The sequence below is a fragment of the Thermobia domestica genome, chromosome 14 (assembly GCF_964235325.1).
Source record: "Thermobia domestica chromosome 14, izTheDome1.hap1.1, whole genome shotgun sequence".
Lineage (NCBI taxonomy): Eukaryota > Metazoa > Arthropoda > Insecta > Zygentoma > Lepismatidae > Thermobia > Thermobia domestica.
In genome coordinates, this window is record NC_137467.1 from 50,774,914 (window position 1) to 50,781,017 (window position 6,104).

At 37.8% G+C, this 6,104-nt stretch overlaps 2 non-coding genes across 2 annotated transcripts; one reads left to right on the top strand and one right to left on the bottom strand.

Moving 5' to 3' along the window:
* Positions 1-1,025: 1,025 nt before the first annotated feature.
* Positions 1,026-1,107, top strand: TRNAL-UAG (transfer RNA leucine (anticodon UAG)). Its single transcript has one exon. It is a non-coding gene; the product is annotated as a tRNA-Leu (tRNA).
* Positions 1,108-4,934: 3,827 nt separating this feature from the next.
* Positions 4,935-5,016, bottom strand: TRNAL-UAG (transfer RNA leucine (anticodon UAG)). The gene has a single exon. It is a non-coding gene; the product is annotated as a tRNA-Leu (tRNA).
* Between the last annotated feature and the right edge of the window lie 1,088 nt (positions 5,017-6,104).

The following is a 6,104-nucleotide window of genomic DNA, read 5'->3' on the forward strand; positions in this document are numbered from 1 at the left end:
CCCTACCGCAGCTTGAGTGCAGATGATGTTTCTTTGCAGCAAAATCTTGCGGTATAACAACATCAGCCTTTATTAATTCCTTGGCCTAGGTGTTTGCTCCTCAGTTTGTAAGGATGTTCATTTGCATTTAGAACACTGTGCTATACTTCACTTTACTCTCCTCAGAATGTTTGCTGGCCTAACACTGATTAACTTTCCATTACTCCATGGCATTTAGATAATGTGTATTAGGAGTAATCACTCTTCTCTATTTTGGTATCAGTTGAAAATTGTTCCAGATACACAAAGACGATCTTCTTTGGGTTCTGATTCTGGTGATTTAGCAACATTTGAAACATCGGTGGAAAAACCTCCAACACTTTTCTCTAAACCATCTTCGGCAACGTGGAATATTTTATGTTATAGAAACTTGACGTCGTTGCTCCCTTGCAGATAAATCAAAGTAACCTGTGGAACATTCAACACTGCCTTCTTGTTTTCCAGCTGGAATTTTCTTCTGTTCAGATGTTCCGAAAGATTCATTCTCAAACAACATAGTTGTTGTCCAATTTTTGAATAACTTCGGTTTCTTTGCTAAGCCACACTTTAGCATTCAGCTGGTTCTCAAGTCGAACAAAACGAGCACAGCAGCCCACTGACAAATGCCATCTGATTGTCTTGTTATCGGATGAACTTTTAGTTCCAGTAGATGTTTTCGTGCAGTCTATTGGACAAAGGAGAACAACGCAACTGGGCCATAATCAATAATTGTACAGTCAACAATAACGTAATCAATAGCTGTGGGAAGACATATTGTTCCACGTCAATCGCTTCCTACAACATTGACGTCATTGTTGGATGATTCGAACAAACGTATATGGAAGACTTTGGTCATCAGATTGATCCGGTGAGAATGTGGGTAAAACTGAATGTTTTCCCATTTCAAGTAATAGTATTGTACCACGAATTGTCATCACATGTTGGGTTGAAGATAGACATTTATGGATAAATGAATATCTTAAATGCTGGATAATCTCATGTACAGGGGTAGCGTGGCCGAGCGGTCTAAGGCGCTGGTTTTAGGCACCAGTCTCTTCGGAGGCGTGGGTTCGAATCCCACCGCTGCCAACAATTTTTATATTACCATCAACGTTATTTGCAGCTAAAATTATTTTGGTGGGAACTTACTTGCTACAAAATCAATAATCACATGATTTCGAAATAGTCCTTACACACTGTTTTCTGATCTTCATGTCTACGATTTTGTCAATGTAAAAATAACTCTTTCAGTATTTACAAAATCATTGAAATTACAACTAAAATCTCGATTCTTTCAATAAGGGAAAAGAAAAATGGAGGAGTACATTTCATTTTTCTTAGTCTTCTGACCAGGGAAGGGTCCGAATGGGGATTCGAGTTGCCGAACGACATGTATCAGATATGAAGCAGAGTGTGAAACTATGTTCATATGCAAATTTATAGCGGCTGAGGGCAACATGGAAAAGCAGGAGAGCCGGAAGAAATATGGCCGACCGTAGGGCCCAGCAACGGAAAAAGCTAAGGAATCACTTGTTCCGCGCGTGAATGACCACAGAAATGAAGCTAAATGTTTAGTAGTAGATGCATAACATCTGATATATGTAATAAACATCATGGCCGCCATATTGAAAGTTGCCATCTTGAATTCGGATTCACAGCATGAAAGAGAAAGTGGGTCATGTGGCATATGAAATGGCACTGAAATTTTACCAGGAATACAATGATGTCTACCATGCTGTAGTAACTGTTGTGAGTGGAGAAGTAACGTGAAAAAAGGACGCATATAAACTGTGTGATATAGACTCACTGGTATGAAGCAAAAGCCAGAGCTTGGAGAACTCTGGTTTGTATACAGACCAAAGGAAAAGTGTGTTTACATACAGAATAGTTGCGAGTAAGGGAAAGATAGTCATTGACGACAAAGAAAGAAGAGACCAAAGGTGAGTCCGTGCCACGAACTGTGTGTCCAGTTTGCAGACAGAAAATACGAGAGAAAGCTCATTAGCAACAAAATGTGTTATCAGTGAAGTAGTCCAGTAAGATAGAGTGGTTGGTGGGAAGGTAAATGTACCCTTGGTCGGTGAGCCACTGTTGAGGATGTGCTAGAAAATGACAAGGCATATTTTAATTCATCATATGGAAAAGTTATTTCTTCTTGTGGGCATGAATATGAATCTCCAGGTAGTTGTGTCATTATTAGTGCGTGAGTTTGGGACGTGCACCTGTAAGAAGAATTTAATTATTAGTGAATATTGATATAGTGGTCGAAGAATATCAAACGTTAGAGATGGATGATAGCGTGTCAGGTGAGAACAACTCTTGTGTTTTCATCACACTCTTATAGATACTGTTCACATCAACTGTCCTTTATAGATTGATATGTACCTATATCAATATACTTGCTTATGTGATGTTATAATTTCTTTTCTTTGAGAAGAACCACGCCGTAATTGTACCTGTAATCCCCAGCCTCCTTTGTGTCGGTCTTTTAACGTGACAACTATTCATCTTTTACACTGCAATATTACCAGCTCTCTGCATGTGCAAATGCTTTCTGTAATCTTTTCTAGATGTGCATCATGTGCCAATATTATTCCGACAGATTAGTCTGCAGTTTGTTCAAATATCCCCTCCTGACTTTTTCTTTTTTTGCATGTTATTTCTCCACTCACAATAAAGTTACTACAAAATGTTTAATACCAATGAATTCCTGGTAAAATTTCAGTGCAATTTCATATGCTACATGACCCACTTTCTCTTCCACATTGTGAATCCGAATTCAAGATGGCCATTCAATATGGTGGTCATGATGTTAATTACAGATATAGCAGATGTTATCATGCATCTGCTACTAAACACTTGACGTTAATTTCTGTGGCCATTCACGCTCGGAACGTATGATTCCTTAGCTTTCTGTGTTGCTGGGCCCTACAGTAGGCCATATTTCTTCCGACTCTCCTGCTTTTCCATGTTGCCCTCAGCCACTGTAAATTTGCATATGAACATAGTTTCATACCCTCTTTTATGTCTGATACATGTTGTTTGGCAACTCGTGTGCCCCATTCGGCCCCTTCCCTTGTGAGTATATGAAAATATTAACACTACAAATATAATATTAATACATTTACTGTTATCGTTTTAGAAACTTACCTTTTTAAATGTCAACCACGAGTAGATTAACCATTAAGCAAAATTAGCACGTTCTTAGGCTTCCTTCACACTAGGATCTTGTGAACCGCTTGCGTGAGCCGCTTATGTGAAATTATAGTGTGAAGGTATTGAATACTTCTGACCCGCTCGAAAGATCGTGGTACCAAAATGGCTGCCATACTAGAGCCAGAAGAAGCTGCAGCTTTAATCTTGGATGTAAATTGCTAGAAAAAAGGAAAAGAAAATATAGAACAATGTGGATTCATCTTATAAATCGATCAAGACTAGAAGAATGTTCATTTTACAGTCTGTTTCCTAAACTGAGAAAAGATGAAAAAATTTGAATTAATTCAGGATGTCTATATCTTCGTTTAACAATCTGTATAGTAGTATAAAGTGTGCATTTCATCAGAGTAACACCAAAATAAGAAAATTTTCAACATCAAACATATGTACACTTTTCTCCATTCCAACTGAGCTCACGCTCACGTGAGAAAGGCTCTCCTAAGAATGCGTGTTATTTTCTTCCGTGCCAGGTGATACTGGCTGGATTATCATAGCAGCTCAGAGCTTCGGCTCAATTACACCGAAGCTCAGGTGTGAAGGCTTACTTTTAAGACAACGTAAAGCTAACAGGTTTAGCTCACGCAAGCGGCTCACAGGATCCTAGTGTGAAGGAAACCTTAGGGCATCAAGGGAAGGAGGCGCCACAGAAGTTTTCAATGGCCAAATTTATAATGATACGTATGACGAAATACTACAAATGGTGAAGCTAAACGAGTATCCGTAAAATAGGCCCACACATTGAATGAGAAAAATATAGAAAGATACAGATTATATATACAATAATAACAAGGATCGTGAGATCGAAGGAAAATAATTTCTTTCACATAAATAAAAGCAGGGAAAACTTTTCGCGCAATCTGTTTAATTTGTATTCTCTCTGCACATGTCTCAGTGCTGCCAGAACTTTATTAATGTGTACCCAGATGATTTCATCAGTTACCCAAATGACTTTAGTTTCTCAGCTGAGCTTCAGCGATTTCATTCATACGTGTGTCATAAGTTCAGTGCAAGAAGAAACGTGAAAACACAACTGGCGTTAAACTTTACAAAACGATTTGTAGAAGACAATATTGAGTGTGAGTTTCCAAATGTAGACATTGGTTTTCGTATATTGTTAACATTCATGGACACAAATCGCACAGAAGAACGTTCATTTTCTCAGTTGAAGTATATTAAAAATTCCATCAGAAGAACTATGCAACAAGACAAGTACGATACCTTATCTCAATTAAATATAGAAGCAGATGTGTTACATAAGGTTAGTTTTGAGGATCTCGTCAAACACTTTGCAATTTTTTTAAAAAAGGTAGGAATAACCTTTTCTAATATAAATAAAGTGAAAATACACGCTGAGACACGTACAGAAAATATATAAATTTCACGGACGGCATGAAAAGTTTCTCCTGCTTTAATTTACGTGAAATAAATTATTTTCCTTCGATTTCACGAACCTTGGCGGAGCTCTTGTTATTATTGTATATAGAATCCGTATTTTTTATTAAGATTTATTTTTTATTTAGATTTAAGTTGTAATTTCAATGATTTTGTAAATATTGAAAGAGTTATTTTTACATTGACAAAATCGTAGACATGAAGATCAGGAAACAGTGTATAAGTACTATCTAGAAATCATGTTATTATTGACTTTGTAGCAAGTAAGTTTCCATCAAAATAATTTTAGCTGCAAATATAAAAATACTTGGCAGCGGTGGGATTCGAACCCACGCCTCCGAAGAGACTGGTGCCTAAAACCAGCGCCTTAGACCGCTCGGCCACGCTACCACTGGGCTTAATATTACTACCATTGTCATATATTTTCTAGTATCAGGAAATACAACGAATTATCTTATGTCTGTTTCACAACAAACTATCCTTCTATATTGACACGTAGTTGCCATCTCTCTTTCCATTTTGTGTATCATGTGGCATAGTCATCTTATGGGGTTTGTTTCAGATACTGGAAAATATCACTTCCCAGGGATGATCTACTGCCAAAATGACGTTCTCGAAGAGAATCCTTCAGATTTGAGAACAACCAGAAGTCACTCAGGGCTAAGTTTGGTGAGTAGGGTTGGTATGGCAGAAGTTCAACACCGTGGTCAGCCAAAAATGAGATCGTAAGAATAGCACTGCGTAGCGGTACATTCTCCATGTGGAAAATGAAATTGGTATTTGCTATTTGTAGTCATTTGTTAGTCAATTTTGGAAAAAAATTCTGTATTCAAAAGCGGAAATCCCAGAAGAAAGCGTAGAGCTCCTTCTCATTGGATGCCACTTGACAAAAATTTTTGGGAGGTGATGAATCTGTGTTTCCACTGCGTTGATTGGCTTTTTGTTTGTGGGTTGAATAACGGAACCTGTCATTCATCAATTGTCACAACACTTTTCAAGAAATCGCGTCTTTTTTTTTTTTTTCGAAGAGTTTCAAATTTGTAACATTTAATCGAATCCTTGCATCTTTTTTGACTGTCATTAAGCGTTCGTGGAACCCAGCGAGAAGAAACTATCCTTAGGCTCAGTTCTTTTGTAATTTTTCTTTCTACTGTTACGACTAGTTAGCCCCAGTGTTCCACAAATCTTCTGAATGGTGATACGCCTATATTCCATGGCGAAATGTTCAACACGGGCAAGGTTAGCGTAGACGCTATTTTCAGATGAACAGACCTGTGCTCACTTTTCACACTCGATTCCTTATTTTCAACTCACGCACCCACTTTCTAACAGTGATTTCTGCAATCACCGCATTATTATTAAGTATTCTGCCTATTAGCAGGTTCTGGGACTAATGAGTTATTCTTTTCCTTAAATTTCATTTTGGGCCTGGAAATGTTGCTTCCACGTTTATCGAATTTCAGCTTCCTCTTTTAACT